Genomic DNA, 14,028 nt, shown 5'->3' on the forward strand with positions numbered 1-14,028 from the left:
CTAACAGTATGTCAACTTAATCAACTTTAGCAGAACGCTATAGCAGAACAATAGTAGGAGAACAAGAGTTTGGGAGGTGGCAGCTTGACAATTAGAAAAATTAAAAGAAATAAATATTGCTACAAGATTAAACTTTCAGCATGTATCACTGAGATGACTAGAGAAAAAAGCCATAAACACTAAAACATCCCATACAAACCTGCTTTTACCATTTCTATCTCTTCTCAGTTCCTAAGAAGTTATTTCCATGTTGGAAAAACAATATTACTGCCATATTCACATCTATGGACTATATTACCAGAAGCAACTCAAGACAATATCCAGTATTTCCAGTTTATCAAAAATTAGCTAATTTCTCTCAATAAAGGAGTCACATGAATCATTTCTTGTCATATGTGTTTTTCCAATTTCCTGTCCAAATCAAGGGCATTAAACTTCCACCTGCATCTCTGTACTAGCAGGCCTACTTTTGCCATTTCCCTCATTCTCATCACCATCGTCAAGACAGTAGGTATATAGATAATGCATTACCACCCTTTCAAGATGGCTCCAAATTGTCTTTGATTTATGTTCATACAAAATATATATTTATAAAGAAGTGATGAAATGCTGGTGAAATATTACATATTTAGGGATTAGAAACTGCCTTGTTTGCTGGAAATTCTTATGTGTTTGCTCCAGATCTGGGAAACTACCATTATATCAATAACTAAGAAACACACTGACAGCCTGATATTGTTACTTCTCTCAGTCATGTACACACACACACACACACACACACACACACACACACACACACACAGTCATTCATGTGGAAAACTCATAAAGGCTTACGTGGATTGTTAATATAAAACAAAGATGTAAGTTTCATTATTTATAAGGCTTGTCAATTACATGAAAATAATTGGTATATGTTATATACCACTTACATTTATATTTTTGCACAAGCATTATTCTAGATTAAAGCCCCTTATGTCTGTATTTCTCAATCTATGGGTCACAGCCCCTTATGGGGTCATATATCAGATATCCTGCATATCAGATATTTATATTACAATTATAACTAGCAAAATTCAAGTTATGAAGTAGCAACAAAATAATTTTATGAGTTGGTGATCACCACAGCATAAGGAACTATATTAAATGGTCTCAGCTTTTGGGAGTTTGAGAACCACTTCCATGTGTCTTGTATGATATAACAACTCAATATGGGACCCTAATTATGTTTTTCTTTTCTTATTTGTTCATCTATGGTCAGGACAATGGATAAATAAAACTCTCACAGGTGGTTAAGTACTCAACTAAAAAGACATTTATACCATTCCATGTAAGGCTCAAGGAAGAGGGAGTAGAAAAAAATGTAAGAACCTGAAGATAGATAAAAGGGATATAAATACTTTCTTGGGATGTGATGAACTATGCAACTATGAACTCATAGCAGTGGTGGTTACCCACATTAGGCCAGCACAAAACTTGAACTATCACAACCAGCCATGGATAGAGGATAGACTCATGGGGACCTACTTTTTAAAATTTTAAATATATTTACTTATTAAAATTTTTTTCATTTTACACACCAACCCAAATTTCCCCTCCACCCACTTCTCCCCTCTCCTCACCTCCCTCCATCTCTACCCTCATCCACTCCTCAGAGTGGGTAAGGCCTCCCATGGTAGTCAACAAAGTCTGGCATACCAAGTTGAAGGAGAGCCTAGCCCCTCCCCATTGTATCAAGGCTGAGCAAGGTATCCCACCACAGGGAATGGGCTCCAAAAAGTCAGTTCATGCACCTGGGATAAATCCTGGTCCTGCTGCCAGGAACCCCACAAACAGATCAAGCCACACAACTATCACCCACATTCAGTGGGCCTAGTTCAGTCCCATGCAGGTTCCCAAGCTGTTAGTCCAGAGTCAGTGAGCTCCAACTAGCACCGGACAGCTGTCTCTGTGGGTTTCCCCATCATGATCTTGATCCCTTCTTCTCCTTCTTCTCCTTCTTCTTCTTCTTCTTCTTCTTCTTCTTCTTCTTCTTCTTCTTCTTCTTCTTCTTCTTCTTCTTCTTCTCCTCCTTCTCCTTCTCCTCCTCCTCCTCCTCCTCCTCCTCCTCCTCCTCCTTCTCCTTCTTCCTCCTCCTCCTCCTCCTCCTCTTCTTCCTTCTTTCTCCTCCTCCTCTGCCTCCTCCTCCTTCTTCTTTTTCCTTCTTCTCCTTCTCCTCCTCCTCCTCTTCCTCCTTCTTCTTTTTGAATGCCAAGTGCCATTTAATAAAGGAGGGAGGAGGTCTTAAATACAGGTTTACAACACAATGGGAGAACCCCGGAGGGCAGAAGTTCGCTTTTGATGTTTGGATTTTTTTTTGTTTTGTTTTGTTTTTTTGTTTGTTTGTTTTTGGAGCTGAGGATTGAACTCCAGGCCTTGTGCTTGCTAGGCAAGTGTTCTACCACTGAGCTAAATCCCCAACCCCGCTTCTGATGTTTTATAATCTTGCATGTTAAAGCCCAATATGCTGGATACGCAGACAAGGAGCTTCCCTTAAGCATTCAGGAGGGTGGAATCGCACAGGGAATTAGCATAGGGGGGATAACAAGGTCAAGGTCGGCAAGCAAGGCAACAGTTACCCAAAATGGGGACCAGGGACCTGCAGGTCCTCCCCCCCCCCCTTTTACTGAAAAAATGAGCTCTGACTTAGGTTGCGTGGGATGTCAGCAGGTCACCTTACCCATCATGGAGACACCTGTCCAGACCACACAGGCGTTCTGTCTTAGGTTGGTGAGCAACCCCGAGGCATTACCCGTCTCTGAATACTCATTATCATACAGGCTCAATTATGTGAGAGCTGCAGAATTAACTGCTCCTAAAGATCTCTAAGTGGCACTGGGGTTGCAATCTGTGTGTCCGACACAGAAAAGACCAACAGAAGTCTTAACCCACCCATAGCCAATAAGCTAAAGGCAGCTGAGCCATGGCGACCTACTTTTCTTGGTAAACTATTTACGGAATCATTATTTTCAGATTTGTACCCACTGGTGAGTCTACAATCTCCACTGGATAGTTCAAAACCCATAGTCACAGAGATGACCCTTGCTAAACTAACTGGCAAGTTTTATAACTTATAAAAGATATAAACATAGGAAAGAGATTTGTTGTCAAGAATATGAGAGGGGAAATGAGGGGAGTAAGAGTAATCCCAATGTATTTTGTACATGCATGAAATTGTCAATGAACAGATCCAATTAATAAAAAAAAAACGTATATACCATATATAATCAAATTCTTTAGAGGTAAAGGAACATTTTTTTAAAACTTTTATTAAAAATATTAAAAGTTTAGAAAGTATGTCAGAGCATTTTTTTCTTATAAATTTATTCAAATTCATACCAGGTAGTCTATCCTAATTAATTTCTTAATATGATATTATTGTAATCCATTTTGACTTTTCACTATGTTTGACAACAATTAAATTAAGTTATAAATTTGTGATTTAAAAATATCTTATTATAAATAATATAGAAACTTAGAAACCTGTGCATACAATGATTTGGAACCTTTAAATTTTAGTATTCATATTTTGGTTTATATTTAGAAGTAGTGGGATGATTGAAAATTAAGATTTTTATGGTATGAATGTCAATGTTAAATTCTATTATCATGATATATGTTGTAAACAGTACTGACAATTTTACTTATATTAAAATTTATTTTAATAAATGTTTTTAAGATATCTTAAATAGCAATATAACAGTTTATTGTGCTTTCTAACAATGTACCTGTCAAACATGGTGGCATGCAGGCAGACATTGTGCTGGAGAGATAGATGGGGGTTCTACAACTGGATCAGCAGATATCAGGAAAAGAATGCCACATTAGGCTTAACTTGAGCATCTGAGACCTCAAAGCCCACCCCTTAGTGACACATTTTCTTCAACAAGGCCATGCCTATTCCAATAAGGCCACACCTCCTAATAGTGCCACTTTCTGGTAACCAAGCATTCAAACACATGAATTTATAGGGGCCATTCTTAGTCAAACCATTGTACTACCAAAGTATCATATATTAAATCAATGTTTTCCTGTAGCTAGAGTTTTTCTGGTCCTGACTGGCCCACAGTCAGGACAAATCTCACCCACCAGTCCCACAGCTGCTCAGATCCAACCAAGTAAATACACAGAGACTTACATTATTTATAAACTGTATGGCCATGGCAGACTTCTAGCTAGCTGTTCTTATATCTTAAATTAACCCATTTCTATTAATCTATAAGTTGCCACGTGGCTTGTGTCTTACTGGTATCTTAACATATTGCTTCTCATCATGGCAGCTGGCAGTATCTCTCTGCCTCATCCTTCCTGTTCCCAGAATTCTCTTCCCTGCTTGTCCCGCCTATGCTTCCTGCCTGGCTACTTGCCAATCAGCATTTTATTTATACAGAGCGATATCCACAGCACTTCCCATTTTCTTTATTTCAAAAAGGAAGGTTTATCACTTTCACATAGTAAAATTACATATAGCAAGACAATTATCAAGCAAGAATTACAGTTACAATATCTAGTCTATTTATAATATCTAGTCTATTTGGCAAAATTAAAGATATTCTATCTATCCTATATTTGTGAGTCTAAGGTTTCATATCTAAATTATCTTTTATCACAACTAAGGAAAATTAAAATTTATCTAGTTTTTAACTACATCAAAGACCTCAGAAGGATATAATATTACCTGAGAAATGGGAAAAGGATGCAAGCAACCTTTTGGGAGTCTTGCAAGAGTAGACAGAGACAGCTGGCAGCTTGGACAGTCATCCATTTTCCTTATGAGTATTTATCCTGTTCTGAGGATATCAACCATTAAGCACCAAGTAAAATACCATCTACTAGACAACATTCTCAAGAAATAACCTCAACCAATAGGCACAAGACTGATGGTATATTTTACTATCTGTTAAAATACAGAAAACTTATATAAAAGTACATATACTAAATTTCTCCAGCTCACTAATTTTATACCACACAAAACCAGCAATAAACAAATAGAGACAAGATGTTTTCTAAGATTGAAGAATCTACTCAAATATCTTATGTCTATGACTCATATGCCACAGAGAAGCAAGAAAAAAATGCATATATATTTCCATATTGGAAAAGAAACAGTGAATTCATGTCAGCCTTCTCTGATTAAACTAGAAGCAAAGAATACTACAATATAAACACAGTCTCCTTATGAACAATGGGTCTCTATTCTGAAACTCTAGTAAATAATCAAATAGGTACAATGTGATATTGTTTTGAAACAACTTGACCTTACTAATTTTTATTCAATATAAAATTGTTAAAATGAATTTCCTTAAATTTACACCTTTTACATATTATAGAAAATGGATAAAGAGAAAAGGAAAGAGTAGAAGCAACAAACACTCAATAATGAATCTTTTAGATAAAGTTTCAAAAAATATCACAACATTAACCTCCATTAAGACTCCAAAAAAGACCGGGCAGTGGTGGCACAAGCCTTTAATCCCAGCACTTGGGAGGCAGAGCCAGGCAGATTTCTGTGAGTTTGAGGCCAGCCTGGGCTACAAAGTGAGTTCCAGGAAAGGCACACAAAGCTACACAGAGAAAGCCTGTCTTGAAAAACCAAATAAAAAAAAGTAGCTGTAGGTATTATTTTGCCAGGTGATGGTGGTGCATGCCTTTAATCCCAGCACTCGGGAGGCAGAACCAGGTGGATCTCTGTAAGTTCAAGGCCAGCGTGGGCTACCAAGTGAGTTCCAGGAAACCCTGTCTCGAAAAAAACCTAAATAAATAAATAAATTAAAATAAAGACTCAAAAGAGATACATAGACCGCAGAAAGTTGCATACAGAATAATACATACAGTCTATTAAGTTTATAGTTACTCACCTATATTATCTGAGCTGAATTTTCCAGTCCATAGATCACTAAAACAATAAAAAAGGAAAAGAATTTGCCTCAAAACTTTAACACTAATAAGAGAAGATATAAAAAGCACGTTCCACTATACTTACCTAACAGTAAGGCAATATTATTTTTGAAATGCTAGTGTGACTGTCGGCATATGTTCCAGTTCCTTGCCCTGCTTTTGATTCCTTATTTCCATTGTTCTTATCTGTTATATATTTTCTTGATGAAAGTGTCAGCAGCTCCATTCTCAGTAAGAAGAATGATGCAAATCTTGGTCACTAGACAAAATTATCATACACATTGCCTCAAAAGCTAGGAGACAAAACCTACACATAGTGGTTAGAGGACTTGACCAGTGGCTCATGAGGCAAAGGCAGACTATGAAAACTTATTTGTCTTATTTGAAGGACTTATTTCTGTACCTCTGATTGCCATTTGTATGAGTTATTCACCATCTTCAGAGAGTTGTTTTTATCACTGATCTAGACAAGTCAACTTTTAAAAGATGAATATTTCCACAGCTAGCTAAAACCTGGGCAAGCTGGGTTTTGAAAGAGTATGATTGTGCAATAGACAATTTGCTTACTTTCTGAACAAGTACTTGCTGGCAATGTGAAAGGTGGCCAGGAGGAAGGAACATTTGAGAGTGTTTTTTGTATGCCCTAGATCAAATCGTCAGTGCATAGTGCCATTGAGCAGAAAGACCTCCAGAACCTCGATCCTGAATTACATGTGGCCCAGCACACACAGGAATGTATGGACAAATGTTAGCAAGGGCAAAGAAAGCACAAATGCCCACTCGACTCACCCTACTACTCACTCATTTCACTGTTAACACAAGCTAGCTGATATTTGACATTACTAGAAGGTCTTTAAATGACTCTGCATCTTTTTTTTTTTCAAGAATGAAATTTTATTTATTGAAATTCAATAATTCCAGGTTGTATCTCACCAGTTAATAAATGTGAGGTCTCCAATTCTTTTTCTTCTAATTCCTAGTTTAGGAATCAACAGAGATCTCTGATTGACAGAACACTAAAAACAAGTGTTCCATGGCTGGTAGTGCAAATGGGAGATCACAGGTTTTGAAAAGCCACCCTAAGCCATCTTCAAGGGGATTAGAGGAACCATCAAATGCTTAGCCTAAGGCATGGAAAGGAATTTAGGGGTAAGAAAGGTTTAGAACAAAAAAAGTTTATTGCTTATATAATGAAGAAAAGATGAACGTGGTTGGGGGTTGGGAGTAAAAAAAAATCAGGCAAAATGTGCATTCCTTGGGGACAAAAAAAATCTGTTAGTATGAGAGGAAGGTAAGGTCAAGACCCAAACAGAACCAACTTCTTGGAAGTACCTTATTCTGCAGGACCATCTTCCCGAATCTGTGCTTAGAATCAGTACTTTTGTAGCACAAAACTACTTAAAAAAATACATGCCCAAAACTACTTCCAACAAAGATTTCACCTGCTTCAAGAAGGTTATGAGGTAGAAACTAGACTCTCCTCCCATTAAACCTCTGCTAAACTCAAGGAAAAAACATTTCATGAAATGTTGACATCTGAGTACCAAAGTTAACAGTGTTTCAATATCCCAAAAGGTAGCACCTACTCATAATCCAGGGATAGGGCGCATCTGGCCAACTATGCACTTTAAAAACAAGCACTTTATTAGAAGCATGTTCCATAAAGAGCACAAATTTAGTTAGAACTATAAAATGCCACTTCATGGGATGTCAGCATAGTAGTATTCTATTGCTGGTGTCTGTCATGCTCACCATGAAGTATTTTTGTATTACACATGCAAAAAGTAAGGCCAGGAAGGTTAACTTAACCTGCTGTAGAACTCAATCAATTAGTGGCAGAACCATGACCCCCATAGTCTTAGGTATGAGTTTTTGTGCTTTCTACTCAGTACCATAAATGACAACCTCAAAAATGAAAACCCTGGCAATGTCACTTTATCTTTCCTCTTAATGGAAAGTCAACTGTTCTCCCAGCCACTTTCCAGTGGTATTTTGGTTTCTTTTAAATCAGGATCACAGTATAGCAGGGAGAAATAATATGGTCTTCATAATCGTAACACAGTCAGACTGGGAAGAAGTGGTGTGTCCCTGAGAAGTGTGTTTCATTTTGGAATTGATGCTGGTTTCAGGGAAAATCAAAAACTCATTGACAGAATTAGAAATGAACGGCAGGATGGGGGTGTGGCTCAGTAATACAGCACATGCCTAGTGTATGCAAGGCCTTCATTCAATCCCCAACTCAGAAAAAAGAAAAAAAGGCATTTAGATGGCTGTTGCCCTGAATCTCTTTGTAAGAATCGTTGGCAACATGACTACTTCCTAATTCTTTCTATTTGAGAGGACAACTGGACAAATAATTTCAAACATGAGTCCATTTTAGGTAATATAAAGCAATGGAACTAGAAAACCAATTACTATCCAGTTACTATTATGTTTGGGTTATACTAAATGTAGCTGTAGACCCTGACCAGCAGGGAAATTAGGCAGAAAAGCCTACATTTCTTAGCAGTCATCTGTGGATCTTGCCAGGAAGGGAAAAGGTTTGTTCTTATACCCATTTCTTCACTAAGTAAATTAGATACCTGTAGGGCCCAACTCTAGAAGAATCAAAGCACCAAAGTTGAAGTCAGGACACCTCCTATATAAATAGCAAGTGTTTCCTTGTCAAACTATTCTATCTAGCACTACTTCAATTCTCCTCCTTCATCCTAGACCCTTGATTCCCACAAATCCAACATTCCAATTGGTGTACCCAGATTATTTCTGATTTCAGCTTTCTGGGTTCTTAATTTGCTGTATAGGTATTCTACCCTAAATAATTAATTGCAAAAAATAGTATCTTCAAGAAACCTTAACAAAATACCAGATTCCCTATGTAGACTAACAATCCAAAAGAGGCGAAAAAGGGATCTATAGCAGGCCATCTCTGACCTCTGACCTCTGACTCCTGTGCTGTCAGAGTTGCTGGTAAACCCCCATTATACAGATCTGCAGATGATCAAGAGTCTGTGGGAGGCAGGACTGTGACCTTCCCACTCAGTAATCCTCAGAGCTTTTAGCAGACCTTGCATCCATAGCCACTTTCCAATTCCTGTGCTTCCTCATCCTCTCCTGCACTTCAGGGTTAGACACAGGAACATGAACACTTTTTTTTTTTCCTTTTGGTTTTCTTAGTGTCTCTTTCCTCCATTTCCTCAGAACTGCTAACTGCTGAATCATCTGACTGGGAAGTAGCACTTTCTCTCTCTAAAGGTAAAGATTTTTTAGGAGACTTTTTCCTGGACTTTTTCTTGCTCTTGTGTGGTTGCTTCCTTTTCCTGGTACTAGAAGCTCCAGTTTCTTCTGAGACCTCACTTGAGGAATCTGCTGCTATGTCCATAGCTTTCTTTTTGTTTTTCTTCTGGGTTTTGTGTGTGTGTGTGTGTGTGTGTGTGTGTGTGTGTGTGTGTGTGTGTGTGTGAGACAGTGTGACCATTTTTTTCTGCTTCTTTTTATGGGATTTCTTTGACTTCTTATGTTTTTGGGATTCATGGGCAGATGATTTTACCTGGGGAGATGTTTTTTCCCATTGGTAATGTATTGCTGGTCACTACTGTCTGTTTCAGACTCTTCAGGATACAACTCTTTATAACCACTGTGACCCCATCTATCTGGCATTTGGATTCATAATCATATAATTTCTTGTTCCAGGATTTGGCCTTAAGAAAATCATGTTCCAGGGCCCCAGGAATTTCATTTCTTGGCCTCCAGTAGTCTCTCTGACTTTCTTCATCAAAACCATCACTTCTCATCCGACTTGAGCTGCTGGGTACTGTGTTCCTTCTGGTCCCCTGGTAAGCATCCTCCATTTGATTCTCCAGTTCTCTGATTTTCCACATGTCAGATTCCTCCCTAATCTTATTGTGAGCATCTGTATGCTGGATGAATTCCTTAGCAGGACTTTCCCCAGTGGAACCTGTGACATTCTTTAATTGTGCACTGCAGGCTTGTGTGGCAGGGTGGGAGAAAAAACTGCTAATTTTATTCTGACTCTGCATCTTGTTCTGCTAATTTTATTCTGACTCATGGCACTAATGTCCCAAAGAGAATGCCTGTTGTGATGCACTTGCCTACCACAGTTTGTGCTGCCTGCAGTTTTGGAGATTGATCACTAAGCCCCAAATGAAGGGCTTATAGTCAAGGATAGCCAGAACCACAGTCCAGCACCAGAACTTTTAGTTATCAGTGTGTCCAATTGACCTGAGAAGTGATATTGGTATCCCCAATGTGCTCTAGGGCTGCCAATCTGGTAACTCTTTATGAAGAGTCTTCCAGGTTTGTAGTTGTAATGACTATTGTCACATTAAGCCCTTGAAGTGTTGTTCCTCTCCATTGCCAATGTGATGGAAAGCATATGCTAAAGAGTAAGCATTAAAGTTAATGGTAAATTCCTACATCTCCTTAGTATGGTCACCTCATGGCTATCCCAACTATAGCTATGCATAATCCTCTTTTTTTAAAACCTGATCAGTTGCTCATGTCCAAGTGTCTTAGAATTTACCCAAGTAAGATAAGTTGTATCTCCAATTTTTGACACATAGGCCTAAGTGGTAGATGATATACAGAAATCACTCCTAGCATGGGTGGGATGATTTGAATGTCATTAGAACTAGACAGAAATTCTAAAGGGTGGAGCAGAACTGTTGGCCTTTCTGAATGCAAGTTATAGGCCTTATATTTCAAGTTACCTGAAAAGTGTGATGCTGTGGTGTCAAAGAGGGCATCCTAGATCACTGAAAGACACAAGAAGAGACAAGGACCTAAGCAATGTTGGTTGGTCATTTGAGGCTTGTGCAAGAGTAGAAAGTCACACAAGGGGTATGCTGCCTGCAGACCTTCTCCTCTCTCTCTGTTCAAAAAAGACCCAATCCCCACTCTCATCCCTAGTTCTGTAACTGAATACCAGCAGCATCCTTACCTCATCCCTCCCCATATCTTTTCTGGACCCCACAGACAATTCCCTCTTAACATCCATCCCTCCATTTGTTGCTTTATCCAAGCCACCAATGCCAACAGATACCCACTGCTAAACCACAGGCTATACCTGACAGGAAACCTGGTAAGTTGCCCACAGACTCTTTCTTCTCTCTCAATTAAGAAAGACTCAATTTCACAATTTCATCTATAGAGCTGCAACACAATATCAGCTGTAGCATTCCCTCACTCCTGTGCACATCTCCTGTGGGTCTCACAAGCAACCCCCTCTAACCTCTCCCAACTTGTTGCTTTGTCCCTGACCCCAACTCCAGCAGGCACCCCTTGCTTACTCATGGATATCTCTTCCCAGGGCAACAAGCATGTTTAAGGCAGACCTACACCTCACCTACTACTCCTGAGAGCCAATAGCCCCAGTTTCATTTCCAGATCTAGAGCTAGAAACCTCTTGTGGTCTCCCTTTCCTCTTTGACACTATTCCCAATGGATCATAAAGACCTTCTCAACCTTCCTTTCCCAATTCATCCCAGTTACCCAGATTTAAACATCAGCTGAATAGGCCAAGAAAACAGGCAACACATCTATCACACTCCAAAAATCCAGAAAGGAAACAGAAACCACTCAAGAAATACAAATCCAAACCCAGATGCCAAGGTGCAAGCATTTGTATCAATCAATGCAATCAACAATATCCAGGACACTATATGCCCACTAGATCTCAGCTATACTACCACAGCAGGCCGTGAATATTCCAACATAGCTAAAGCTCAAGAAAGACCATAAAACCAACTATATGATAGAGGTCCTTAAAGTATAAATGAATAAATCCCTTAAAGAAACCTGGAAAACACAGATAGTTTAAGGAAATGAATAAAACTGTTCAAGACCTGAACATGTAAAAAAGAAGCAATAAATAAAACACAAACTGAGAGAATTATGGAAAGGAAAACTTTAGGAATTCAAACCAGAATGTGGAGAGGTTGAGCCAGTGCCTGAATGGAGCCTTCCCATCAGTGAAATGAAAATCTTATATCTGTTTTACACCTGTCAGAATGGCTAAGATCAATAACACAAGTGATAGCCCATGCTGGCAAGGATGAGGAGCAAGGGTAAAACTCCTCCATTGCTGATGGGCATGCACATTTGTACTGCTACTTCGGAAATAGATATGGTAGCTCCTCAGAAAATTGTGAATTGCCTCCTGAGTCCTGGGATTAAAGGCTTGCACCACCACCACTGGATCTCTGTGAGTTTGAGGCCAGCCTGGTCTCCAAAGCGAGTTCCAGGAAAGGCACAAAACTACACAGAGAAACCCTGTCTCAAAAAAAAAAAAAAATAAAACAAAAAAGAAAATTGTGAATTGATCTATCTTAGGCATATACCTAAAAGACACTTGCTTAATCATGTTCATTGCAGCTTTATTCATAATAGCCAGAAACTGGGAACAACCTAGGTGTCCCTCAATTGAATGGATAGAGAAAATGTGGTACATTTCCACAATGGAGTATTACTCAGCTGTTAAAAATTGACATCATGAGGCAAGTAGATGAAATCATCCTGGATGAGGTAACCAACCCAGACCCAGAAATGAAAAATTAGTATATATTCACTTAGAAGTGGATATTAGCCATTAAGTAAATGATAACCAAGGTACAATCCACAGACCCAGAGAGGTTAGATAAAGAGGAGAGGTCTAGGGGGGAATGCGTGGATCTTTCTGGGAATGGAAAATAGAACATATTTTATGGATAGACTCAGGGAAGGGGGCATAGGGGATTGGGAGGCATCAGATGGTGGTGGGGAGATGGTATGGAGGGGGAAGGTGTGGGGAGAGATGGCTAAGTACTGGGGCACTGGTTGTGGGGCATTGAGACAGAAGCTGCATGCAAATCTAGTGTAGTGAAACTTCCAGGAATCCTTGAGGGTGATCCTAGGGAAGACTCCTAGTAATGGGGGATAAGGAGTCTAAGGTGGCCATTTCTTGTAGCCAGGCAAGGCTCTCAGGGGTGAGACTGGGTTGCATTTATTTGAGTTCTTGGTCAAGAGGGTCCTATAGAGATCTCCAAATAATCCAAGTTGATGTTAGTATAGGGTTGCTTTCTGCAAACTGATAGCAGGGCCCCATTGCTGAAGACAAAATCCACTTAGCTCATTGAATGTGGAGAGGTTGAGCCAGTGCCTGAATGGAGCCTTCACCTTATATTCTATTCCCTTGGTGTGGGCAAGATCTCTGCCAGATACTGAAAGAGAAACATAGACACAACACAGTCACAAAACCTCTGACCTAAAATCTGTCCTATCTGTAAGACATACTGGGGTAAATGTGCTGTGTATCTTATAGGAGTGGGGAACCCATGCCCAACACTGGTTGGATGGCCAAGAGCAGGAGAATGGATGGTTCAGAGACCTAGGGTCAAACCAAACATGATTGCTGTAAAAAATAAATGAAATAAGTTCTATTAGTATTCTGTTATACTCTTAGAGGAGAGCTTCGTCCAGTTGTCATCAGAGAGTCTTCCCTCTGCAGCAGATGGGAGAAGATGTAGTGATCCACAGCCAAATGTGATGTGGAGAGAGTCTAAATTGGAGGTCTTCACAGAGCTCAGGGAATCCTGCAGAAGAGGGGCAGAAAGATTGTAGGAGTCAGAGGGAATGAGGGTACCAGGAGAAGACTACAGACTGAAACAACTAGCAGGGTGTTATGGACTTCAAAAGACTTTAATTCAAAGCATGGGACTTGCATGGGTCTGCATCAGGTTCTCTGCTATATTATGGCTGTTAGCTTGGGGTTTTGGTGGGACTCCTAACTCATGGAGTGGGTGGGTCATTACCTCTTTTGCCTACACTTGGGATGCTTTTCCCTCTGTTGGTTTTCCCTGTCAAGCTTCTACATGGGGGCTCTTTCTTTGTCTTATTGAATTTTGTTTTGCTTTGTTTGGATGTTGTCTCTGATGCTGATCTTTTCTGAGGGAAGCAGAGAGTGAGTGGATTCAAGGCAAGTTGGAGATGTAGTATAGACGGGAGAGTGAAGGGATGGAAAAGTGTGGGCAGGAAGTATTGTATGAGAGAATAATACACTTTCAATGAAAACAAACAAGTAAATAATACATCAATAAAATG

At 39.4% G+C, this 14,028-nt stretch overlaps 1 long non-coding RNA gene, 1 other non-coding gene and 1 pseudogene across 5 annotated transcripts; all 3 read right to left on the reverse strand.

Annotated features, from left to right (window-relative positions):
• Positions 1 to 4,744: 4,744 nt before the first annotated feature.
• Positions 4,745 to 13,449, reverse strand: LOC118576758. Of its 4 annotated transcripts, XR_004943987.1 has the most exons (6): positions 13,385 to 13,449; positions 13,105 to 13,148; positions 10,662 to 10,706; positions 6,020 to 6,193; positions 5,895 to 5,932; positions 4,745 to 4,826 (listed from the first exon to the last, which is right to left on the reverse strand). It is a non-coding gene; the product is annotated as an uncharacterized LOC118576758 (long non-coding RNA). The 4 variants fall into 4 exon arrangements; XR_004943986.1 differs by lacking the exon at positions 13,105 to 13,148; XR_004943989.1 differs by lacking the exon at positions 6,020 to 6,193.
• Positions 6,200 to 10,650, reverse strand: LOC118576757 (annotated as a pseudogene).
• Positions 6,334 to 6,398, reverse strand: LOC118576954. Its single transcript, XR_004944143.1, has one exon. It is a non-coding gene; the product is annotated as a small nucleolar RNA SNORD109A (small nucleolar RNA).
• Positions 13,450 to 14,028: the final 579 nt, after the last annotated feature.

The sequence above is a fragment of the Onychomys torridus genome, chromosome 1, assembly GCF_903995425.1.
Source record: "Onychomys torridus chromosome 1, mOncTor1.1, whole genome shotgun sequence".
Classification (NCBI taxonomy): Eukaryota; Metazoa; Chordata; class Mammalia; order Rodentia; family Cricetidae; genus Onychomys; species Onychomys torridus.